Source organism: Oryx dammah, unplaced genomic scaffold, assembly GCF_014754425.2.
Source record: "Oryx dammah isolate SB20612 unplaced genomic scaffold, SCBI_Odam_1.1 HiC_scaffold_2, whole genome shotgun sequence".
Classification (NCBI taxonomy): Eukaryota; Metazoa; Chordata; class Mammalia; order Artiodactyla; family Bovidae; genus Oryx; species Oryx dammah.
The window spans coordinates 13,930,969-13,957,112 of record NW_024070186.1 but is presented as its reverse complement, the minus strand read 5'-3'; positions in this window follow the sequence as shown (position 1 = coordinate 13,957,112).

Here is a 26,144-nt window from a genome sequence, read left to right as displayed (position 1 = left end):
GGAGGAGCCTGGCAGATGCACGTGACCATCATTGCTAAAACCGTGTGGCCATTGGGCTGCAGGACCACGTGCCACACCCCAGCTGACCCTGAATTTTCTGAGGCTGTGCAGCAAACTGACACCCAGCCAGGAAGGGACTGGGTGTTTGCTGAGCCCTGGAGGGTGGATCCCTCCACCTGGTGCCCTGATGTTCTCCTGAGCAGGTGACTTCCCTGGGACTCCCAGACCTGGCTGCCACACCCTCTGGAAGTCTTCAGGACTGGGTGGGACAGAAACTGAAGAAGCTGTACCAAGAATGCAAATAGCCTTGCCTGAGAAAAGGAGGAGTGTCCAGCCACAGTGCAGCCAGAGCCCAGAGCTGGCAGCCCCCATGTGTTGACACAGTTGGAATGGGAAGTCCCCTTGCCTCAGAGTCAGCGCTTTTTGTCTTATTTTTGGAGAAGGGTAGGGAGGGGCTTTCCCCAGTTAATGACAGCTGCTCCATCCACCAGCCCTGGGATCTTTCTCACCCATTCAGCCATGGCAAACTGGGGGACCCCACAGTGAACCTGTTTACACTCCCAAATATGATGCCCAGAGTTGGACAAGCCAGACTTCAGAAGGGCGATGCCAGCTACTGCAGCAGGGCCCATGTGGGCAGTGGCAGAAGGCTCCCACTACATGGACACGCTGGGATCTGAGGCCTTAGGCAGCTGGGGCAGGCCTGGGGGAGGAGAGGCAAAGACAATGGGGGAAGGAGATGTCCCTAAAGAAGAAGCATGGTCCCCATCCGCTCCCTGCACCCCAGGACAGATGGGGCTTCCTTCACAGGAAGCAGTGGGCAGCCAGCCATGGGAGGATCACTGCTCACTGCAGGAAGTGGAGGCCCCTGGTGTTTCCACGGCAGGAGGGACTGGGAGGTGGGGGAGTCCTGCCCCTGGGCCTGGAAACCCAAGGGCCCTTGCTTGGCCTGGAAACCCAGGGGCCCCTGCTCAGGTGTGAGTTTCCCAGTGGCCGCAGGGCAGCTGTGGAGAGAGGCTTGCACAGGAATCCTCCCTTGAATAGACCAGCCTTGGCTGGATGCTGAGCTTGACCTTACAGGGGCCATCTACCAGGGTGGGAAGTGGGCTCTGCCTGCTGCTGGCTGGTGAGTGAAGGCTGATAAGCAGATGGTGCTCAGCAGTCATTAACACAGGTCCAGGGACCAATCACCTGTCCATGTGTCAATAGGAATGTATGGACCCATGGGGGGACAAAAATCCACAAAACAGTTACGTATGTTCAGAATCTGCCGCAGAGTCTCCAGCAATGCCTCTGAGAACTTGCCCCACTGCCCCCCAGCATCACCTGAGCCGCCGTGATGGTGATACGCAGAGTTGAATCAGGAGACGAGACAAACAAGAGGCAGACTGTGAAGCGCCCACGCCCCTTCATTCCCACCTCCCACGTACTGTGTGCAGCGTCTGAGTGACGCTCTTCATATGCACTCTGGAATTCAGCCCAGTGAGACAGGATGCTGTCACTGTTATGATCGCCCACAGGCCCTCTTACCTTCCAGATGTAAGAGCATTCTGTAAAGAAGTTACCCGTACCGGCTCATTTACATCTCACAAGGCAGGTTCTCCTCCACTGTGTGTAGCGTTAGTGTCTGCCCCGGCTCCTCCCCACATCCCTGAGCTGGGGAAGCGCTGTTTCAGGGACTCTGTTTAGGAAATGAAGGGCTAAGTTAGGTGGGTTAGACTGGGAAGCAGAGGCGTTACTTTTTCTAGTGTCTGAGTTTCCAGACAGCTGTGTGTGAAGGGTGGTTTGCACCATGAAGATCTCCCTTGCTCCCTGCGTGCGGGAAGGGCGCGTGTGCGTACACGTGAGCAGGACCGTGTGTTGCACATGGGGACTCTGTGCGATTTATCTAGATCCACCCCCCTCTTGGGAATGAGGCCAAACTGTGGCTGTGAGCGGGAGCTCCAGCCTCCAGAGGGGCTGCCTGATGGCTCCTGGGCCCTTCCAGGGACTTGTCCAGGTGTCATCCAGCCTGGAAGGACATTCTTGAGAATGACCACACCTCTTATTCAGGAGGATCTTCCCCCTAAGCAGAAAGCATCCCATTTCTCAGGGTTTCTCAGGGCAGTGTAACCCCAGAACACAGGCATTTATAACAAAAAACCCAAGATGAAGCTTCTGATAAGATTTGTGGGCAGGTTGAGAGAGAGGAGGTCAGTGTAGCGTCCAGCCAGCGGAAGGGAAGATTTGCCGGGAAACACTATGGGCCACACAGAACCAGATGCAAGAAGCTGGGAGGCTCCTGGGAACCTACTCTGGTTGGGTCCCAGTGTACGGTGTGTGGGGGTTGGGGTGGCCGGCAGGGATGTGTCCATCTCACAGACCCCACGCATCCACGTGTCCCCGTCACAGACATGATGCTCCGGCACCGGATCCCAACAGCCACAGCTCTGACCTGCTGACATCTTCTGACCTCTTTTTTTAATTAAAAATTAGTTTCTGACAACTTTTCTGCTTCCTTTTGTAAAAGTTAGAGAACTGTTTAGTTGTGATAAAATCTACGATCGTAACCATTTTTAAGTGCAGACTCAGTGCCCTTAAACTTATTCACATCGTTGTGCAGCCATCCCCACCATCCACCTCCAGAACATCCCATCTTCCTAAACTGGAGGTTTTGGTTTCTGTCCTTTCTGTCCCTATGAAACACTCAGTTTCTACCCCCTGCTGCCCCCCCGCCCAGCCCCAGCCCCAGCTATCCTGCTTGCTGTCTCTGTGAATCTGAGTCCTCCAGGAACCTCATGTAAGGGGAAGCCCACAGCATTCGTCTTCTTTGTGTCTGGCTGATGTCATGGAGCATCAAGTCCTCAAGGTTCATCTGCGTAGCGGCTGTCAGTCTCCCTTTTCCAGGCTGAGCAATAGTCCACTGTGTGGATGCACCGCAATTTGCTTATTCATTCACCCATGAGGGGTGCTCAAGTTGCTTCTTCCCCTTGGTTATTCTGAGTAATGCTGCAATGAACCCAGATGTGCAGACAGGGTTTGAGTTCCTGTTTTCAATTCTTTGGGGTCTATACGCATAAATGGAGTATCTGGATAATATGGTAGTTCTATAGGACTTCCTCAGTGGCTCAGATGGTAAAGAATCTGCCTGCAATCCAGGAGCCCCGGAGATGTGGGGTTCAATGCCTCAGTCAGGAAGTTCCCCTGGAGAAGGGCACGGCGACCCCATAGACAGCAGCCCACCAGGCTCCGCCGTCCCTGGGATTCTCCAGGCAAGAATACTGGAGTGGGTTGCCATTTCCTTCTTCTTGCCTGGAGAGTCTCATGGAGAGAAGAGCCTGGTGGGCTACGGTTCATAGGGGTGAAAGCAGTCAGACGCAGCTATAGTGACAGCGTGCACACAGGGTAGCTCTATGCTCACTTTTGCGAGAAACTACCATGTTTAATTATTGGATGGGGTTTCTTCGGATATTTCCCCAATATTTTTATAATAATGTCTCTCAACTAATATGACAAAAATTCTCGTTCTTTATTTTCTCATTTTGGAGGGATGTATTGTATGGTTTGAAGGTGGTATAAATGCACACAGACCCAGTTGTAGGACCAGGCCCTGGGCCCAGGGAGAGACTCAGGGTTGTGTTGACTTCCCAAGGAGGGCATGTGCCAGGATGACCCAGTGGCGGTGTGCCAACATGGAGTCCTCTCAGCATCCCAAGAGGAAGTGTATTCTTTCACAGACTATTCAGACTTGACAGCACATGGTAATAACAGCTGGTTTTCCTATTGTTTTAAAATTCTCTGTAGACAATACATTCCCTTGCATGCATGCATGAGAAGTCATTTTAGCCATGTCTGTGCGACCCCGTGAACAGTCACCCACCAGGCTCTTCTGTCCATGGGATTGTCCAGCCAAGAATACAGGAATGGGTCACTATTTCCTCCTCCAGGGGATCTTCCCTACCCAGGGATTGCACTCACAGCTCTTGTGTCCCCTGCATTGTTAGACGAGTTTTTTTTTTTTACTTAGGGGATATATGTATTTATTTAAATTTTATTTTTTTACTTTACAATACTGTATTGGTTTTGCCATACATTGACATGAATCCACCACAGGTGTACATGATAGGCGAGTTCTTTATCACTAACTCCACCTGGGAAGCCCAATGCATCCCTTCATTGCCTGCCAAACGCGAAAGTGAGAGCACAATGGGAGTAGAGCCTGCCCCAGGGGACACAAAGAGCCCTAAGGGATGTGTGATGTGTCCCGGGGCTTGTGGGACCCCACAGCAGCAGCATCTCTGAAGGGAGTTGATGAGTTAGTGTCCTGTAACAAAGCACCACAAGCTGGCTGGTTAAAACAGGAGACATTTATTCTTTCATAGTTATGGAGGCCAGAATTCCCAAAAGCAAGGTGTCAGCAAGGCCACCCCTCTTCCCTGGGCTCTGGGGAAAGGTGCTTTTTTGCCTTTTGCAGCCCTGGGTGGCTCCAGACTCCCTTGGCTTGTGGCCACATCCCTCTAGCCTCTGCCTCTGTCTTCACGTGGGCTCCTCCCTGTGTGTCTCCTCCCTTCTCTTCTCTGCTAAGGACGCTTTACAGGGACTCAGGCCCACCCTAACCCAGGACAACCTCATCCAGGTCATCTGCAAAGACATTTTTCCCCATGAGGCCACATTTACAGGTTCTGAGTGGACCTATATGTTCTGGGGGCCACCATCTCACCTTCCGCAGCTGGAAACTGGGAAGAGACGAAGGCATTCTCTTTGAGATCTCATGCTGTGTCTTAGAATTTCCTTTTATCAAATCAGCAGCTAAAAATGTCTCTGGTGCTGAGAAGGTCTGAGTGGGGCCCTCCAGGCCATATGGCTTTTCCCGATGGAGAGGGGCAGGACGCACCCTGCAGCTCAGGACAGGCGAGTGACAGCTGACCAAGGACAGTTGACGCTGAGCCGTGTCCTCTGCCAGGCCCTACTCTCTCATCATTGTGAGAGAGCCATCTCTTTTCAAATATGTGTATTTAAGTTGCCTTGCCCTCCTCCAGGGGATCTTCCCAACCCAAGGATCAAACCCAGGTCTCCCGCGTTGCAGGCAGGTTCTTTACCTCCACCAGGGAAGCCCAAGAATATTGGAGTGGGTAGCCTATCCTTCCTCCAGCAGATCTTCCTGACCCAGGAATCAAACAGGGTCTCCTGCTTTGCAGGTGGATTCTTCACCAGCTGAGCTACCAGGGAAGCCCTTACATTAACTTGCTGCTGCTAAGTCGCTTCAGTTCTACCCGAGTCTGTGCGGCCCCATAGACAGCAGCCCACCAGGCTCCGCCGTCCCTGGGATTCTCCAGGCAAGAATACTGGAGTGGGTTGCCATTTGGCTCTCTAATGCATGAAAGTGAAAAGTGAAAGTGAAGTCGCTCAGTTGTGTCTGACTCTCAGCGACCCCATGGACTGCAGCCCACCAGGCTCCTCTGTCGACGGGATTTTCCAGGCAAGAGTACTGGAGTGAGGTGCCATTGCCTTTTCCGTACATTAACTTACTCATCTCTTATTCTAGTGACATCCAGCTCCAAACACACATACACCACACACAAAGCAACAACAAAAACAACAACAACACACACACACACTGATGTTGCCCTGTGGGAGTAGAGGATGCGCAGGTGAGGCAGGCACCCTCCTCCCTCCCCATGTGGTTCCAAGAACAGCCTGGTCCTTTCCTGTCTGGGCCAAACTGCCCCCACTCCGGATTTTACCTCACAAAGGATCTCTTTCACCCCCTGGAACACCAAAATTTGCATGTCCCCAAACTTGGGTCATTGAAATGCAAACTGTTCCATGCAAATATTATTCAAATCATTTCTCCTTCCAAGGGAGTTCCCCAGGCAGCCCTTTCCTTCTCTCTTCCTCTGGGCTTCCTTTGCCCTGAGGACAAATCCGACTCCCGCCCAACCTAGCCCACCTTCATCCAGCACCTCCTGACTCCTCTCTGTGACCCAGAACCCACAGCTTCAGGGAGGGGAAGGCCCTGGGAGGCTTATACCTTCTCAGCCAGGACTCTCTGTGTCAGAGCTTCTCCTTGCGGGGCACTTGGCAGTGTCTGCAGACATCACAACATGTGAGTGCATTCTCAGTCTCTCAGTCGTGTCTGACTGTGCAGCTCTGTGGACTGTAGCCCGCCAGGCTCCTCTGTCCATGGGATTATCCAGGCAAGAATACTGGAGTGGGTTGCCATGCCCTCCTCCAGGGGATCTTCCTGACCCAGGGATTGAACCTGTGTCTCTTACATCTCCTGCATTGGCAGGCAGGTTCTTTATCATCTGAGCCACCTGGAGCTTTATTTGGGGGTCCAAAGAGCTGCAATTCAGGTGAGGTGGATGAACCTAGAGCCTGTTATACAGAGCAAAGTAAGTCAGAAAGAAAAAAACAAATATCATATATTAATGCATATATATGAAATCTAGAAGATAATACCGATGAACCTATTTGCAGGGCAGGAACTCAGACGTAGAGAACAGATTTGTGGACACAGCTGGGGAAGGAAAGGGCGCGAGGAATTGAGAGTAACATTGAAATATGCACAGTACCATGTGTAAAATAGGTAGCTGATGGGAAGTTGCTGTATAACACAGGACAATCAACCCCGTGCTTTGTGACAACCTAAAAGGGTGGAACCCCACTCCGGTACTCTTGCCTGGAAAATCCTGTGGACAGAGGAGCCTGGTGGGCTGCAGTCCATGGGGTCACTAGGAGTCAGACACGACTGAGCGACTTCACTTTCACTTTCACTTTTCATTTTCATGCATTGGAGAAGGAAATGGCAACCCACTCCAGTGTTCTTGCCTAGAGAATCCCAGGGATGGGGGAGCCTGGTGGGCTGCTCTCTATGGGATTGCACAGAGTCGGACACGACTGAAGTGACTTAGCAGCAGCAGCAGAAGGGTGGAATGGGGTTGGAGGAGGTGGGAGGGAGGTGCAAGGAGGGGACATATGTATACCTATGGCTGATTCATATTGGCAGAAACAAACATAACATTGTAAAGCAATTATCCTTCAGTTAAAAAAAATTGCAGTTTGGTAGGCACAGAGCTTTCTGGGAAGAGAGTCAGGGACTTTTAAAGGCAAGAGCCACGAGGCTGAACTTGGACACAGAAGGAGTGTCCCAAAGGGGTGGCTGTCACACGTTATTTCAGGATCAGGGTCCCACAGGTGTCTTGAGTTTCAGGCAAGTGTCCTGGATGCTTTGTCAGGACAGGATGTGGTCACAGGTCAGATTCCATCCGGGTTGAGATGAGCGTGAGTCCCGTCCTCAATGGTCTCCACGCTCTGTCTGAAGGACTCTGAGCAACACTGACTCCTTTTTGATTTTCCTGCTATAGACTTCAGGGAAGGGGCTGTGAAGCCTGTGAAGATAAGCCCCTCAGAGGAACCATGGTGTCCTGTGAGTGTGTGAGTTTTCCCCTACTCTGAGGATCCTCCCGGGAGAGAACACCTGGGTCTACTCTGGTGCCGGGATGTGAGGTCAGCTAACTCCCCTCTGCCTGCACTCAGCTCATGGCCCAGGACGGTGGCCGTGCCTGGCAGACCAAGCTGCCCTCCAAGACCCTTCATCCCTCAGGGTCCTCCTCATTTCTCTCTGGCTCGGACGCCTGCTCCCCAGCTGCCAGGCTGTTGTACGGCAGAAACTAACACATCATTGTAAAGCAGTTGTACTCCAATTGAAAAAATGAAAATAGGAAAAACAAATTTAAAAACCAAAAACAAACAAAAATCTCAACATGGGACCATTCTGAATTATCCAGATAAGCCCCTAATCCAATGACAAATGTTCTTATAAAAGACACAGAGAGAGAGACAGAGAAAAGAGATGACGCTTATTCAATGATGGAGGCAGAGACAGGAGTGATGCAGCCACAAGCCAAGGGATGCCTGGAGCCCCAGATGCTGCAGGAGGCAGGAAGTACCCTCTCACAGAGCCTGCAGAGGGAGCACAGCTCTGCCACCTTGATTTGACCTTGTTTCAGACTTTGGGGTTCTAGGACTGTGAGAAAGTAAATTTCTGTTATTTTAAGCCACGACGTGTATGATAATTTATCGGGGGAACCTCAGGGGACAGTTGTCTATTTGGAGAAGATAAGAGTAGGAAAAATGTGTGTTAATTTGTGGGGTGAGAATTTTCAGGCAAATAATTAGTTTTTCTTTCATTGGAAAATCAAAGAAAAAGCCGTCCTCATGTTGAGGTTTTAATATGTATTCTGTCTCAGAATATACTGTAAATCAAAGGGAACTGGCTGGGGTGGTGACCTGGCACACACAGAACAACATCTGGTTCTTTAATGATAATGACGATGCTGTGTCATCAGCAAGCTCCCTGGTGGACCAGCATGACGGCTTGGGCATCCTAGCCAGCAGGGATGGAGCGAAGGAGTCTGTCCCAGGGTGCTCAGGCTGCCCTGTCACAATGCCACAGACCAGGGCCTGAAGCAACAGATGTTTATTTCTTCCAGTTCCAGGGGCTGGGGGTCTGTGATCAGGGTGCCCTCAGAGTTTAATTCTGGTGGGTTCTCTCTTCCTGGCTTGCAGATGGCCATCATACTCTGTCCTCACATGGCACAGAGAGGGCTCTGGGATCTCTTCCTCTCCTTATAGAGACACTAATCCCATTGTGGGACACTTGGGGGCCCCACTCTCACGACTTCATCCAAACCTAATCATCTCTCAAAGTCCCACCTCCAAATACATTGGTAGTTATGGCTTTGACATATGCATTTTGTGGGGGACATAATTCAGTTCATAGCAGAAGGCATGGCTCTGCCCGATAAGGATGTTTTCTGGAAGTTGCATATAACACATCTGCCTAAAATTTATTAGCCAGAATTTAGGTGTATGGTCACATCTAGGTGCAAAAGAGATGGGGAAATATGCTCAACTAAACTGAAGGGTCCATATTACAAAGAGCTCAGATTAAGACCTGGGATTCAGACTTCTTCCACATGCTGCTCTTTCAACCTGACCATGCAACCTCATGGTTCAAACTGGCTGCTTAAGTGGCAGCCATCACCTCTAAATTCCTATCAAGAGAACATTCTTCACTAACTCATAATTTAGTGTGGGGAATATAGCCTTTTCTATGAATGTGGTGTATCCAGCTAAAATTTGGGATTCTAGTTACCTAAGGAGAAGAATGGAAAGGACGTTGGGGGTAGCTAGCAACCGTTTCCTCATCCACCTTCTCGGTTGTCTCAAGGACCTTATCTAGAACTTGCTGTATAATAGTGCCTCCTGCTCAGAATCCAACCCTGCTAAGCCTACACCACAAGCTTCCCAAGTGCCTGAGTCACAACTTCTATTACTTGCAGATGTGGATTCCCAGCTAGCAAACAACAGGAATCATTAGTCTAGCATTTGTTTACTGAGCTGAAGTTGAGTCTATCTGATGAGGAATTGGGAAGCAGGGGCCAGCGGCTGCTGTCTGACTTCAAGGTAACCTGCTACCCTGTTCTAACCCCTGTCTCCTCTAACCCCGAGTCTTCTCCAATTTCAAAGTTTTATGACCCAGTTTCAGAATGCTTTCTAACAAATCCCAGATGGAAGGAATGTTTTGCCCAGTGGCAAGATTCACTCCCTGGCATTCTTGAGACATTTAACAGCCAAGGACTGTCCAGAGCTGGGAGAAGGCCATAAAGGACAGACACACAGCCCCAGGAGGTGATGGGAGCAAGGAGGGACACAGTCTGCAACCATTCCGCTGCAGCCAGGTCCAGACGCTCAGCCTCCTGTATGCGCTCCTCCCCAAACCCCTTACCCCTCTGCATATGAGAGCTGGAGTGGGGGCAGTTCTTTATCTGCTCTGGGCCTGGTGTGTGACCCAATCCTGCAATGATGAAACTGTGGGTGGCGAGGTGGTTCTTGCCCTCCACGACCTGCAAATACATAGACATCCTTGTTGTTTAGTCGCTCAGTCATGTCTTTTTGTGACCCTACAGACTGCAGCCCTCCAGGCTCCTCTGTTCATGGGATTCTCCAGGCAAGAATACTGGAGTGGGTTGCCATTTCCTTCTCCAGGGGATCTTCCCCACCCAGAGATTGAACCTGTATCTCCTGCATTGGCAGGCAGATTTTTTTTTTTTAAACTACTGAGCCACCAGGAAAGCCCACAGACATCTTTAGCAGACCCTTTATGCTTGAGCTGCAAAGGCTGAAGGCTGCAAGGCCCATCCTTACAAGGAGCTCTGAGCAACGTCATCGCCCTCGTGACGAAATCCTAAATCCTGGGGGAAGGCCCGGCACTTATAATAAGCTCTTTCATGACGGGCCTCGGGAGGAATTAACAATATAATTTTTCAGGCCTTACAGAATATCAAGTAATTAGAGCTCATGCACGTAAAGGGGGCACACCATGAGATTTATGGCTTGTTTCTTAAAAGATCCAATTTATATATTAAAACAATAAAAGACGTCAGGGGAGTGCCGGCCCTGCGATGTTTGCAGTCTGCTCTACGCAGTTCCAGAAAGCTCCACCTCCAGAGGAAACCAAGGAGACTGTGCTCCCGGCTCCTCATCTGGACGCTTGGGGCTGTGCTGGGCCAGACCAGGAGGATGCAAGTGATGATGCGTCTCCCGGGCGGGGAGGAGAGTCTTGCTGTTAATGCATGCCCTGGCCACCTGCCCACTCGAATCAGCCCAGCGTAGCACAGCGAAAAATGTGCTCGTCCTGCCAGGTCCTAATGTAGAAATTGAAGTAACAGGAAGGATTTGATGCTAAATTCCCAGCTAGATGGCATGTTTATGCTTGAGTGTGGCAGCTGTGGGGAGAAGGAGAAGGGAAGTAGCTAGAGCACAGCTGAGTTCTAGGCGTGCAGGACTCCCCGCTCCCCCACAGATGGCCCTGCGTCCTCCCTTGCCTTCCCCCAGGTGACAGGTTGAATTGAATTGTGTGTCCAAAAGATGCTACATTCATCACCCCCAGCACCTGTGGAAAAGGGTCTCTGCAGGTGATCAAGGGAAGATGAAGTCATTAGGGTGGACCGTCCTCCAATCTGACTGGTGTCCCCACGGAAAGGGGTCACTTGAACACACAGAGACACACAGAGGGAAGATGCTGTGAAGACACAGGAGACGGCTGTCTTCAGGGGGGCCATCAGAGCTTCCGGAGACCGGGAAAGCCCTGGCAGAAGGCTCCAGGTCTGCCTCCACCTGGACCTTGGAGTCCAGACTCCAGACTGTGTGATAACATGCGCCTGTGCTTTGGGTTGCTCTTGTAATGGCAATCCCAGGACCCTCCCCCACCCAGGCCCAGAGGGCGCCCAGGGTTCCTGGCCATCACCGTGGGCTATGGCCACCACTCAGCCCAACCCCATCGTTCCCCCTGCCCCACGACCCCTGTTAGGTCACTCCTCCTGTGGCTCCAGGGGACCCCAGGCAGAGACTCTGTCCCTCAGCATTGCCAACTTGGAGACCCCAGTTGAGGACCAGGAGCCTGGGGTCCTCTGGAGCTCCCAGCACCCCAAGCCCAGGTGAGCCCCCTTTCCTTACCCACCCTACCCCCAGCCGATGCCTTGTTTTCTGAGCTTCGGGGGCAGCTGGCTCCTGAGGATTCCTAGCTGTCTCACTGGGGGTCTAGGACCATGTTTGCAAACCCCTCAGGGTCCTTAGTGAGTTCCTGGAGCTGCAGAACTGCCCAGACCCTTCAGTGCTATGAGATCCTCCTTCCCAGTGATCTCCTGATGCAGGACAGAGGACCCCAGCCCCCTCCCGCCCCCGAGAACCATCACAGCTGCCTTCCCTTCGAAATGCTCATGGGGACCAGGCCTGGGTCCGAGCTTCAGAGGCCCCCGACCTCCCCAGGGGGCCAGGTGGATGCTGGCTGGGGTCCAGGCCCCTCCTTTCCTACCCCTGCCCCTTCTTCCCCACATTCTGGTCTCTGCCTCAGGGCCCCCACCCATGCCAACCTGCCTGGGAACCTCCCGGTTCTGCTCCCCCTCCGGGGGCTAGTGGATGGGGCCAGTGGATGGGGCACAGATGTGCCCAAAAATGTAAGGGCCTGGATGGGAGACTGAGCTGAGTAGGCTGAGAGGGGTCTGGGAGACAGCCTACCCCTGCATCCCTGCCTCCAGGGCCGTGTCCCCACACAGATGCCCAGGGCAGGGTCTTCACACTTAGGGACAATCCAGCACCTGGCTTTTGTCCTCCAAGGGGCCAGCCCTGGAGACCAGCCTGAAGGTGTAGCTGTCTGTGTATTCCAGCTCCCCCAGGTTCTCCTCCCCGGACAGTGTCCCCTGGGTGTGGTGGTCTGACCAGAGATGTTTCTGGGCATCAGGCAAGGGGCCAGCTTTCTGCAGGCCATATGCAGGCCCATCTTTAGGCTTTGAGGCTTGCATCCCCATACAGGACAAAGGGTCACTGGGCCAACAGGATGACCAGCAGCCTTGGAGGTCCAGCCTGGTGGTTAGGCAGCGTTTGTGGAGAGTCCACCATGGAGCCATGCTTGGCGTGACTGAGGTAGGATGGTCCTGGGACTAGCTGGGTGAGATATGCATGGCGGGACCACATGACTTCGTGGTCCTGGAGGCTGCAGGGTCAGGGCGGGCAGATAGCCAAGTGGGTGGGAAGGAATGGGGTGTCACTGCTGATGGTGGGATGTGGCCCAGGGACCTGCCAGGTGCCAGCATCATGCAGCAGGGTCCAGAGCGCAAGAGCTGATTCTGAGGGTCACCGGGTGGGAGGGGGTGAGAGGAGGGGCTGTTGTAAGCTCTGGGAGGCAGGGGTGTCCATGCACCCTCTAACCAGCTGAGCTCCTTAACGGCTCCTTCCCACCATGGACAGGGCCCCCCATCACAGAGAAACCAGTGAGCCTTCCAGATGAAGTCAGGGTCAGGCCCACTGGCCCATGGCTCCCGGTGACCTTTCCTCCATTGGCTCTCATTCCAGGGCACAGCCGGGACCCCCTTCCCCATCCTCAGGGGCCCCCTAGATGAGAGTGGTCAAGACAGTGGTGTGAACTGGCCTGAGCTGGTTTTCTCAGGCACCACTCTCGTGGTGACGATGGCCCCAGAGCAGAGAGCGGCAGAGGCTCAGTGACCCATGCGGCCTCCTGGTCTGACCAGAGGCATTTGGGGAGTTACCCAGGCTGGCAAGCAGGTGAGAAACAAGCCTGGCCTGCACTCTGGCCGCAGATCCCTGCCCCGCAATCTGTCAGGCAGGTGTTCTGGCCTCTGCGGGGACAGGCCGCAGCCCCCCGAGGCGGGAACACCAGCTGCTGGGACACCCTGACCCGAGCTGGATCCCGGACCAGGCGGGGTCAGGACTCCTTGGACACCGTGCACATGGTGGGCACCAGCTCTGAACCTCTGTTGCCCACCCCTGTATCCTGAGCAGAGTTCATTCTCCCATAGGAGCTGGTTCTGACATTCCTTATGGGGGACATGAAAACCCACTCCAGTGTGCCTGCCTGGAGAATCCATGGACAGAGGAGCCTGAGGGACTACGGTCCACAGGGTCACGAAGAGTCGGACGCAACTGAAGCAACTTAGCACGCATGCATGCTAATTAAAAAGCTTCAGGAAAAATAAGGAGCTTAGCGAGATGGCGAAATCTAGAAGGACGTGTGCTCATCTGAGAACTACAAAATTGCAACTAATTGCTAAACAACCATTGACAGGAGAATGCTGGATCCCACCAAAAAAACAAATACCCGAAGTCCAAGGGCAAAGGAGAAGCCCCAACAAGACAGCAGGAGGGGTGAAATCACGTTTAGAATCAAACACCACACCCCTTAGCAAAGTAATGCTCAAAGTTCTCCAAGCTAGGCTTCAACAGTACGTGAACAGAGAACTTCTGGATGTTCAAGCTGGATTTAGAAAAGACAGAGGAACCAGAGACCAAATTGCCAACATCTGTTGGATCATAGAAAAAGCAAAAGAGTTGCAGAAAAAAACATCTATTTCTGCTTTATTGACTGCCAGAGCCTTTGACTGTGTGGATCACAACAATCTGTGGAAAGTTCTTCAAGAGATGGGAATACCAGACCACCTTACCTGCCTCCTGAGAAATCTGCATGTAGGTCAAGAAACAACAGCTAGATCTGGGCATGGAACAATGGACTGGTTCCAAATTGGGAAAGGAGTATTGTCACCCTGCTTATTTAACTTCTATGCAGAGTATATCATGCAAAATGCTGGGCTGGATGAAACACAAGCTGGAGTCAAGATTGCCATCAATAACCTCAGATATGCAGATGACAGCAGCCTTACGGCAGAAAGCATAGAGGAACTGAAGAGCCTCTTGATGAAAGTGAAAGAGAAGAGTGAAAAAGCTGGCTTAAAACTCAACATTCAGAAAACTAAGATCATGCCATCTGGTCCCATCACTTCATGGCAAATAGATGAGGAAACAATGGAAACAGTGAGAGACTTTATTTTCTTGGGCTCCAAAATCACTGCAGATGGTGACTGCAGCCATGGAATTAAAAGACGCTTGCTCCTTGGAAGAAAAGCTATGATAAACCTAGATAGCATATTAAAAAGCAGAGACATTACTTTGTGACAAATGTCCATCTAGTCAAAGCTAGCGTTTTTCCAGTAGTTGTGTATAGATGTGAGAATTGAAACATAAAGAAAGCTGAGTGCTGAAGAATTGATGCTTCTGAACTGTGGTGCTAGAGAATACTCTTGAGAGTCCTTTGGACTGCAAGGAGATCCTAAAGGAAATCAGTCCTGAATATTTCACTGGAAGGACTGATGCTGAAGCTGAAGCTCCAATCCTTTGGCCGCCTGATTTGAAGAACTGACTCACTGGAAAAGACTCTGATGCTGGGAAAGATTGAGGGCAGGAGGAGAAGGGGATAACAGAGAATGAGATGGTTGGATGGCATCAGCAACTCGATGGACTTGAATTTGAGGAAGCTCCGGGATTTGGTGATGGACAGGGAAGCCTGGCGTGCTGCAGTCCATGGGGTTGCAAAGAGTTGGACATGATTGAGTGACTGAACTGAACTGAACAGGAAAAATAAAAGGCACTGATTCCCCAGAAGTACACAGAAGCTCTGTGCCCATCATGGCTGCAGGGCAGGGGCCCAGACAGCATGGCCCCGCCCCATGATGCTGGCTTGTGTGTTGTTGGCCTTCACCCGACCTGCCTCCCTAGGCTGGCGCTGAATCTGGGCAATTGTCAGCCTTGGCATTCAGGAAGCCCCACAGCCCATTCCCAGCAGCCGGGAGATTCCAAAAATGCCCTCCAAGCCCGGCAGTCATCACAGCTGGTCTGTTTAGGAGTGGAGCTGTCCGTCTGTCTGTCTGTCCTGGCCCCAGCAAAGACCCCTCTGCAGGGTGGAGACCCAGGGCTCAGGGACAGTGGACAAGCCAGCATGGACTAAAGGCACTCAGGCTCCGAAGTGATCTTAAGGAAGGAAAAAGCAATGTCCACTCCCCGCTCTGGGCTCCCTCCCTCAGGCCAAAGGAGCAGTGGGGCCATGGGGACTCAGGTCTGGTGGCAGCTGGAAGGTAGACATCAGGGAGAAGGTTCCCAGGCAAAGTCATTAGTGAGGGGTTGCCGCTGGGGGTGGTCGGGTCAGAGGAGAGGCCAGGGAGGAAGGGGCACAGGCAGACTCCTGGCCCCTGGCCCTCAGAGCCCAGGGAGTTGGGGTGGGGGTGGCACTGAGAGACTGAAGGTGAGCTGACCACAGGATGCCAGGCTGGTGCAGCGGACCTGCCAGGAGGCCACTGTGACAACCAGGGAGAGGTGACAGCCACTCAGAGCAGGGCAGGGCAGAGGGGAGAACGGCCAGATGCCCCGTGGGCGAGAAGGTGGGGCCGCCTGCAGGGGGCGTCGGTCAAGGAGGCAGGCGGTCCTCAGGCTTTGGGCCGACCTCCTGGAGGAACAGGGCAGGCCTGGGCTGAGTCGGGTGGGTTCAGAGCCTTTAGGACATGATGGGTGGTCACGTCTGTGGGTGTCTGAGGGGTGTTGAACAGGCATCTGGACTGGAGTCTGGCTGCATGGCAGGGGTCCCAGTTCACAGGGTGGAGGGTGGCAGCCCGTCACCCAGGTCTCAGGGAGAGGTGCCCGCAAGCAGCAGGGGTGTGGGGCAGTGCGCCCCCAAGGACCAGGCCCAGTGTGCGTGGCCAGGACGGGCCGTAGGGGGCTGGCCCCGCCTGGGGATGGCCCCAGCTCTGTTCCTCAGATCCTCTAAGGCTCCTAGATTTCAGGGGCGCTTTGGCAGCTAAATTCACACTCCTGCACTTTGATTGGGGCTTCCCAGGTGGCTCAGAGGTAAAGAATGTGCCTGCCAATACAGGGAAACATGAGACGAGGGACCCAAGAGACATAAGCTGCCCTGGGTGGGGAAGATCCCCTGGAGAAGGGCACGGCAACCCACTCCTGTATTCTTGCCTGGAGAATCCCATGGACAGAGGATCCGGCGGGCTAGAGTCAATAGGGTCCCAAAGGGCCTGACACGACTGGCTGACTTAGCACACACGTACACGCTTGGATCAGTTGCTCCCTTGGTGTCCCATCCTCCTTAGGATCAGGACCAGCCGACCTCACTAGTACAGGGCCCCCAGAGGCCCGGGGAGAAGGCTCACCAGAGAGGGGCGATACGCAGGGCCCCGGACCTGGAAGGACTCTTCCAGGTTTCTTGTCTCTGAGATAGGCCACGACAGGCTTCCCTGGAAGGACCGAGGTGAGGGTTCAGTGGCCAACAGGTGGGGAGCCCTGGACACTCACCGGAACATGGCGATAATGGGGACACTCGGGCCTGGCTGTGAGTGGCGTGTGTCAGGCCACTGGCCCTCACAGCTGGACACGAGGCACTGTTAACCTCCCCCTCTAAACACATGAGGAAACAGAGGCACAGAGATCACCAGCCAAGAAGTAGCTGCAGTGGGATCCAGCCCAGGTGGCCACACCGGGACAGACATCCGGGCCCCACGGCCCTCTGTGTGCACCAGGCACCCTCGGGCAGTACTCTCTGCTGGGGCTTCCTCTCTCCTGAATTTTCAGCTGCGCTTCACATTCCTGCATCACTGAAGCTGACAGTCCTCTCTGACAGACACAGTTTCCCACACAGGTGTGTTTAGCCATGACGGTGCAGGTCACACGGACGGTGTCTGGGAGCCAAGGGACTAGAGTATGATTGTTTGTGGGTCTAGGTGCCACACACTTACGGTTAGAACTCAAAGCTTGGGGAGCTTAAAAGTTGCCCAAAGTCACACGGCAAGCAGGGAGGGCTGGGGTAGACCCCCACCACTGCTGCCTCAGACCCACGGCCAGGGCCAGACTGGTGCGTATCCTGGGTGGTGATGGGGCTGGAGATGAGTCAGCACTGGGCTCTGTGAAGCTCAGTCTCACAGACTTAATTTGTGTTCAAATGAGATCCGGATAAGTGTTGCTCCCCTGAAAGAGGGGTGAGCCCTGGTGTCAGAGGGGTGAACACAAGGGTCTCCTCATTCACAATGCTCCCTCATTGATACATTTTGGCCAGTGAGACCCAAGAAAAGTCTACTAGGAGGTCCTGGCAAACTGTGGTTTCCCTGATACAGGCCTTCTTCCATCCCCCACACATCAACCCTGCCTAATTCTGTCTCCAGAAAGCAGATGGGATGGCTGGTGCCACTGCAGCCATCTAGTATTAATGAGGTAACGGTCAAGAATATGGTAGACTTCAGCGACAATGGCATTGAGCTGTGAACTACACATAACAATAGTCTGTCTCTAATTCTCACAATGTGATTTATTTTTTAAAGAAACCTATTTGTTTAAGCTATTCCATGTTTCTCCCCACCACTAACTTGCAGCAAAGCACACCAGACAAGAGGTGGCTCTATTCCACTGGCCCCACTTGAGGAGATTCAGAGTCAGTCTTATCTTCCTGACCCTCCTGAATCAAAAATACAGACGAGGTCTCCAAGATAAGGGCAGACGGGCTGGGTCTCAAAGTCACTGGCTTGGAGATTCTTCTTGCCTGACTCAGCCTGTAGCGGACCACTTGCCCTAACAGGTCCCGCATGAAAGCCCTCCAGACATTGGAGACAGTGCAGGACCACACGAGCTGGGGCTGACAGTGAAGGGCCGACGGGTGGGGAGGGTGGGGGACTCCCTCAGAGAGGCTCCTGACCTTGGCCCCACGTGTGCTCAGTGCTGCAGGCAGAGCCCGGGTCCCAGGCCAGAAACCAGGGCACGGGCCATGCCATGCCGAGAGCCAGAAGGTACCTGCGAATATCTGGTCCCTCTTCCCCCTTTCCTCCAGCAAACAAGGCCTGGAGACAGGTCCAGCGCGGCCAGAGACAAGACACTGGCCGATGGAAGGACGGGCCCAGAGCCTGGGTCTTCTCTTGCCCCGGCCAGTGACCTTTACACCCACTGCATTGCCCACAAGAGGACCAGCAGACTCTGGTCTTAGACTGGCCAGAGCTCAGGTGCCCGAGGGGATGTTAGTCTGGGCAATGAGAGGAGCAGATGCTAAGATGGGACTTTGTTAGAGGAAACACCCGTGTGGCAGGAAGAGAGCGGGGTGGGGGAAAAGTTGAGAGGGCCTGAGATGGCAGAGTTGGCCCGACCCCAGTGCCAGGCAGAGTAGGGGAGGTGAGGGAAGGCTCAGTCAGGCCCCAGGGAGGCTTCGGGTTGTGCTTGGCTGGAGTGCAGGTGCCCCAGGTGTGGGCCCACCTTGGCTTCCCCGTGTGTGTCCCATGAACACTGGGCAGCAGCCTCAGGGAGTGTGGTCTTGGCACAGGGTGTCAGCGTGGCTGTGGGGCCCGTGGCCCATTAGCTCCCTGGAGGTGGAGGCTTAGATCACAACCTCGGGCAGGGCCTTCAATCCAGGTTCCTGGTCCTAGCTCTGGCTGTTGTGGTTCAGAGGCCTGGGGTAACTAACACACATAGAGGATGGACACTCGTGTCTGTTCCTCTCTACAAGCCCCCGTCATCCCATTGCCTTCCTTCCTGGGTCCAGGAGTGCGTTCCGCTCTCCCTGTTGTCTTCTGCACACCACCACCCCCCGACCCCTGCCTTGAATCATGGGCCAGCTCTGTGCCCGTTCGGGTTTCCAGACTCTGCTCTGAATTGCCAGCTGCGTAGGGGCAGGGACCGAGGTTCTCTGCTGTGTCTCCAGAACCCTGGACAGCACCTGGCTCCCTGACGGATGGATGGATGGGCGAATGAATGAATGAGACAATAAAGGAAGAGGGAGGGACTGAGTGTGGGCAGGGTCCTTGGAGCCTTTCACCAAGCAGAGGGGACCTGGGGACAATGCAGATCACCTATTTCCTCCTCCCATCTGCCATGACTCAGCCCCGTCTGCTCCCCGCCCATCCGGCCCTAAGCGTCCAGTCCCGGCTGCCGCCGGCTAACAAGGACAGGAGGTCTGGGTGTTCTGCCAAGAAGCGTGCGCCATGCCTCATTCCAGCACGCCCGCCCTGGGCTGTGGGCAAGTGCCTTGGGATTGCTTTTTAATGGTCTGCTTTGTTGGCTTGACTTTGCCATCATAGCCAGCCAGCTTGGCTGCCGAGTGGCCGCATGTCAGCTGTGGGGCTGGACAGCTTCCCACTGCCCTGGGGGACCAGCCTGAGATGAGCACTGCCCCCCTTTCCTGGGGAAAGGGGATGCTGGCAACAGGGAGGTTGAGCATCATCTTGTTGCCTTTTCAATGGCTTCTCTTGGTACTTTCTGAGCTGCAGAGGCAAACCCACTGTCCCACCACTGCCCAGGTGGGCCTGAGTCCCGCAGGCTCAAGAGGAGCCACTGGTGCCGTTATGTTTAGGGCACAACTGGAGCTGAGTGGGACAGAAGGAGGGTCGAGGATGGGCTCTGGGCTACTTGAGGGGTGCTTGCTCCCTTCCTGGCCTCACAGTAGCTCTCCAGCAATTTCAAGGGGATGCATAGGCGTGTCCCCGTGTGGTCAGTGGCAAGGCCTACCCTCTGTACCCACTGGCTTTGCACTGGACCAGGACCTTGAATCGCTGGTCCCCTGTGGTGGGCGGCAGTTCTGTCCACAGGAGTCAGGCAGGAGCTGCTAACACAGAGTCGGGGGCCCAGGTCTGAGACCCTGCGGGGGCTGGAGGGCTGCATTTCTGGGTACTTTTCTGTGGCTCCTGGAAGAGGTGGGTGGGGATGGAGTCGGGGATGCGTGGCAGGGCTGGGAAGAAGCAGATCAGGGCCTTTATCATCCACAGCCTCCTTCAGGGCAGCCACTTCAGGCCCGGTTCTGGGGTGACCCTGTAAGTTCACGGTCTAGTGCAGAGGCAAACTTTGCCTCTGGGTCATAGCACCTGCTGAACGAACTTCCTCCAGCCCTGCTCTGAGCTCCTTAGTTCTCTAAACCTCCCCATGGAGCAGCTCCTGGTGGTGCAGTTGGTTTGCATCTGTAGCTCAGAAAATCCCAAGAGAAGCCACTGAAAAGGTGGCAAGGTGATGCCCACCCACGCCTCTCCTCCAGCTCCTGAGGGCCACCAGCCACCCCTGGCTCATGGCTGCAGGGCTCCCCCTCCAATCCAATCACCGGACTGTGGGCTGCTCAACCTCCCTCTGTCTCCTTCTGCAACCACGTGTATGCAGGGCTCAGTTCCCGCAGACCACACTGTTGGAGGGTGAGGACTCTGGGACTCTGGCAGCCTCGGGCCAGCAGCCCCTCCTGCCCCTAGAGGAGGACCCCTGGTGACTACCCACCCCCCCAGCCCTGTGGAGGTGAGGCTAGTCTGAGACTGAGGGTCCTGCCTGCGGGAAGCATCTTCAGGCCTCTGACATGGGCGCTGAGTCATGGGTGCCGTGCTCTCCCGCTCCACACCATGTGGGAGGGCCACACCGTATGGCCCTCCAGTGGGGGCCACGAATTCAACCTGAAGTGACAGGGAATTTCTGCCTTCCTCAAGGCCTCAAGTCATTGTCATTGCAACCATCCACAGGCTCCGACAAGCTTGTGCATGTGTGTGGATGTGTGTGCAAGGTGTGTCTGTATCAGTTTCTGCCTGGACCTGCCCTCTCGGCCCGGGCAGTGCTGCGAAGCCCCCAAAGTCTTCCCTGTCCACCCCGAGAGGGAGGGTGCACACACACAGATGCACAGACATTCACACACCACACATGCACACACACAAACGTGCACACACACACACACACACCAGACACATGATCCACCTTCATGCTCCCCTCTCATACAAAATACACACATGTCACATATGCACATAGGCACACACCACAGAAACACACATGCCCACACCCACACGCACACCCCTGGCTGGCTGATTGGGGCACGCAGCCTTCCTCGATGATGGTTCCCAGACTCACATAGGTCCTGCCATCCACGCTGAGGATTGCTCAGGATGGATGACTGTGACATGTATGTGCCAGGACTCTAAAAAGCATTAGGAGACCCCAGTCCTCCCACAGTGTCCCCACGCCTTGTGCCTGCACCCAACACGCGATGCTGGATATCGCATGGTTCACAGGGCTGCTGGAGCCTGGCGAAGAGGACCTCCAAGCCCACTCTCAGCTCCTCCACCTTGGGCATCTGTTCCGAGGGGGCCTGGAGAGGCAGGGCTGGACCCAGGGCTGCCTGGAGGATCCCATCACCTGCCAGCAGCCAGCGCAGAAGTGATGACTAGCTTGCCTCTGCTGCCTTGGGCAGGGTCCTGTTGCGCTGTGGGTGGGCAGGCCCCACCCTCAAAATCTCCCTCCTCCCAGGCCAGGTTCCTGCAAAGGAGCCTAGGCTGAGAGCTGCTGGAATCCAGCCTGGTTTCTCTCTGAGCTGGCCCCTCCCGTGGAAGGAAGAAGGCAGGTGGATCCCTTTGGGGTCTCCAGCAGGGCTCTCCAGGGGGCTGAGGTAGGGAAACTCCAGAGTGGAGAGGGCAGCCCCTGCTCCCCTCTGCAGTGGGTACAACACAGCTGCCTCCAGGCTGCAGCCGGCTTTGTTGCTGTGGTTGTTCAGTCTCTTGGTCGTGTCGGACTCTGTGTGACCCCATGAACTGCAGCGCACCTGGCTTTTCTGTCCTTCAAACCCATGTCCATCTAGTCGGTGATGCCATCCAGCCATCTCATCCTCTGTCATCCCCTTCTCCTCCTGCCCTCAATCTTCCCAGCATCAGGGTGTTTTCCAATGACTCGGCTCTTCCCACCAGGTGGCCAAATATTGGAGCTTCAGCTTCAGCATCAGTCCTTCCAATGAATATTCAGGACTGATTTCCTTTAGGATGGACTGGTTTGATCTCCTTGCAGTCCAAGGGACTCTCAAGAGTCTTCTCCAGCACCACAATGTGAAGACATCAATTGTTTGGTGCTCAGCCTTCTTTATAGTCCAACTCTTTAGGCTTATTATGACTTTTCACCCCAAGTGGGCTCAAAATCCAGGAAGAGGAGCAGCGGGGGAGGCAGGCTGAAGAGGAGCCAGAGGTAAGAATGGGTGAGGGTAGGGGCTGGAGGGGGCAGCAGCCCTCTGGGGACTGGTCGTCAGCTGTGTCTAAGCCGCCCTCTCACCAGCCCAGCGCCGTCACCTTCCTGTTCAGCTGGCTTCCCCTTTCGGGGCCTGGAAGAGCCTCTTTCCCGGGGATTGTTGGTTGCAGCTTTCTCTTCTTGGACCTCCGGGACACTACCAGGTGTGGGCTGGGGACCCCCATGGTGTGCCCATGTGGTCCCGAGTCCATGGCTCCCCCTCAGGTGAGGGGCACAAGCTCCCAGCACTGTCAGTTCTGAACCTGCCCCTGTATGCACACAGCCTGACGTCATCCCGGCCTTCCAGACAGGAAGCCTGGAGCCAGCGTCCGGAGAGTCTGCTGGCACTGGGGATGCTGCAGCTCTGAACAAGAAGGGCTAAAGTGTTCCCTTCGCCCAGTGAAATTCCTGGGGTGGGTCATGGCACAGCCTCCGTGCCCTCCCTTGATGGGCAGTGAACTTTCTGGTCTGGCTAAGATGATCACCCCCAACAAGGACAGAGCTAGAGTGACTGGACTAACCATGGCCCTCCCTCTCCCCAGGGACTCAAATGGGGTGTCAGGCCAAGCCAGGCAGGGAGCTACCCCTCCCATCCTTCAACTTAAAGTCAGGCTCTGTGCAAGTGCTCAGCTAAGATGAGGTCTCCAGGGAACTTCCAGAACCTAACTCCTTCAGTCCTGGCCTGTCTGACACTGTCTACCTTGCCCTTCCCTTGATCTCTGTGCTCTTGGTCCCACTGCTCTGGGAAATTCACAGGCCTTTGAGTGGACAGATCTGAGCTCAGACCCTGTCCCCTCCTGGGCCTACCCCCACCCTGGGCCCCAGCCTCCCTGTGGGTAAGACAGGCTGTCGAGGGTCAGGGAGACTGTGGTGTGAATGCTGTCTCCAGGGAGGTTCATGTGCAAAGACAACGAGGCCAGAGGGCACTCAACCTGCAGAATGAGTTTGCGTGTGCACGGGGCTGCAGGGGAAGGCTAGGCCCTGGATTTCCCAGCTCCTAGCAGCCACATCCCAGCAACTATGACCTTGATGCAAGCAGAACCCCATCACCTGGGAGCTGGTCAATGCAGATTCCTCGGTTCTGCCCAGACAGACTCCTTTGGAAGCTGGGTGGGGCCCAGGAAGCAGCATTTTTAACAAGGCCCAGAATTTGCAGTTCACCTATGCTCTGGGTTCTAGTCTTGGATGGGGACCCTGGCTCCACCACTCGCCAGCTACATTGCCTCAACGCTTTTGAGCTTCCGTTTCCTCATTGGCAAGATCTCAATAGTACCCATGTGCTCTTGCTCAGTTGCATTTGACTCTTTGTGACCCCGTGGACTGTAGCCTACCAGCTCCTCTGTCCATGGGATTCTCCAGGCAAGAATGCTGGAGCGAGTTGCCATTCCCTTCTCCAGAGGATCTTCCTGACTCAGGAAGGGCCCTGCCTTGGGCAGCTTCTGAGTCATTTGGTCAAAGCACAAGAAAGCTGGGGCCCCAGGGATCTCCCTCAGTTTACGGACAGAGTCACTCGTTCTCATCGGGATTTTTCCATCTGCCTCTCCTGCTGCTCAGAACCAGGGACGTGAAGGGTGCTTCTCAACCCCAGGATTATGTCCTGACCCGGAAGGACTCAGGTGAATCAGGGCTGAGTACCCTTGAGAAGCACCCTTCACGTTCCCTCCTTCCAAACCCAGATCTCCTGTGTCTCCGGCACTGACTATGGGACTCTGTGGGTGATCCTGGGGGCAGTCCTGTGCTCTTTGGCTGCACAGCTTGGGACAGTGGGAAAGGAGGGCTTCATCTGTGTGCAAAGCAGAAATACAGACACAGACATAGAGAACAGATGTGTGGTCACTGAGGCGGGAAAGGAAGAGCAGAGCAGGATGAACAGGGAGATTGGGATTGACATATATACCCTACTATGTATAAAATGGGCTTCCCTCAGTGGTAAAGAAGCTGTCTGCAACGCAGGCGAGGTGGGTTCAGTCCACAGGGTCGCAAAGAGTCAAACACGATGTAGTGACTCAGCACACATGCATGTATAAAACAGGTAACTAAGAACCTACTGTAGAGCACAGGGAACTCTACTCAATACTCTCTAATGACCTATATGGGGAAAGAATCTGTTTTTAAATTTTATGTATTTTTAATCGGAGGATAATTGCTTTAGAATATGTTGGTTTCTGCCGTAAATCAACATGCATCAGCCATAGCTATAAAAACGAGGCATGTGTGTGCACATAGCTGGTTCACTCTGCTGTACAGCAGAAACTAACAGAACATCGTGAATCAACTGTACTCCAACAAAAGGACTTTTAAAAAAGGAGGGTGTTCATGGCGCAGTGCCCTCAGAGGACCCTAAGAGCCCCAGCCTAGCCTCGTCTCTTTGTAAACTTCACTTGGTTGCTTCTGCCCTGATTCATGGAGAAGGTGATGACACCCCACTCCAGTACTCTTGCCTGGAAAACCCCATGGACGGCGGAGCCTGGTGGGCTGCAATCCATGGGGTCGCTGAGAGTTGGACATGACTGAGCGACTTCCCTTTCACTTTTCACTTTCATGCATTGGAGAAGGCAATGGCAACCCACTCCAGTGTTCTTGCCTGGAGAATCCCAGGGACGGGGAAGCCTGGTGGGCTGCAGTCTATGGGGTTGCACAGAGTCAGACATGACTGAAGCGACTTAGCAGCAGCAGCAGCCCTGATTCACCTGAGTCCTTCTGGGTCAGGACATAATCCTGGGGTTGAGAAGCACCCTTCACATCCCTGGTTCTGAGCAGCAGGAGACGCAGATGGAAAAATCCTGATGAGAACGAGTGACTCTGTCTGTAAACTGAGGGAAATCCCTGGGGCCCCAGATTCCTTGTGCTTTGACCAAATGACTCAGGTGCTGCCCAAGGCAGGGCCCCTCCTCCCCCAGAGTCTTAAGTTCTTTTTATCGTGAAAATGTTCAAACATATAGAAATAGGACAACAGTATAATAGCCACCATCTCCTCAACAAATGAGCAATTATCAATTGTCTGCTACATTTACCTTATTATCTGTGTGTAAGTGAAATATGATAAAAGATGCTTGCTCCTTGGAAGAAAAGCTTTGACAAACCTAGACAGTATATTTAAAAACAGAGACACCACTTTGCCAGCAAAGGTCCATAAAGTCAAGGCTATGGTTTTTCCAGTAGTCATGTGCAGATGTGAGAATTGGACCATAAAGGAGACTGAGCATCGAAGAATTGTTGCTTCTGAACTGTGATGCTGGAGAAGACTCTAAAGAGTCCCTTGGACTGCAAGGAGATCAAACCAGTCAATCCTAAAGGAAATCAACCCTGAATATTCACTGGAAGAACTGATGCTAAAGCTCCAATAATTTGGCCACCTGATGGGAAGAACTAACTCATTGGAAAAGACTCTGATGCTGGGAAAGATTGAGGGCAGGAGGAGAAGGGGACGACAGAGGATGAGATGGTTGGATGGCGTCACCGACTCAATGGACATGAGTTTGAGCAAACTCCAGGAGTTGGTGAAGGACAGGGAAGCCTGGTGTGCTGCAGTCCATGGGGTCGCCAAGAGTCAGACACGACTGAGCGACTGAGCAACAAATGTGAAATATGTTAAAGAAAATCAAATGTACCCTGGCATTTTGCCTTAAATATTTTATATAAACCTTTGACAGATACAGGCTACTCCTCACTCAAACTCTGCGCGATCACTCCAGCTAACCAGAGGCAGGTCACTTCCCATCTGCCATCCAATGCCAGTCCATGTTCCTCCAGATTCTATTTCA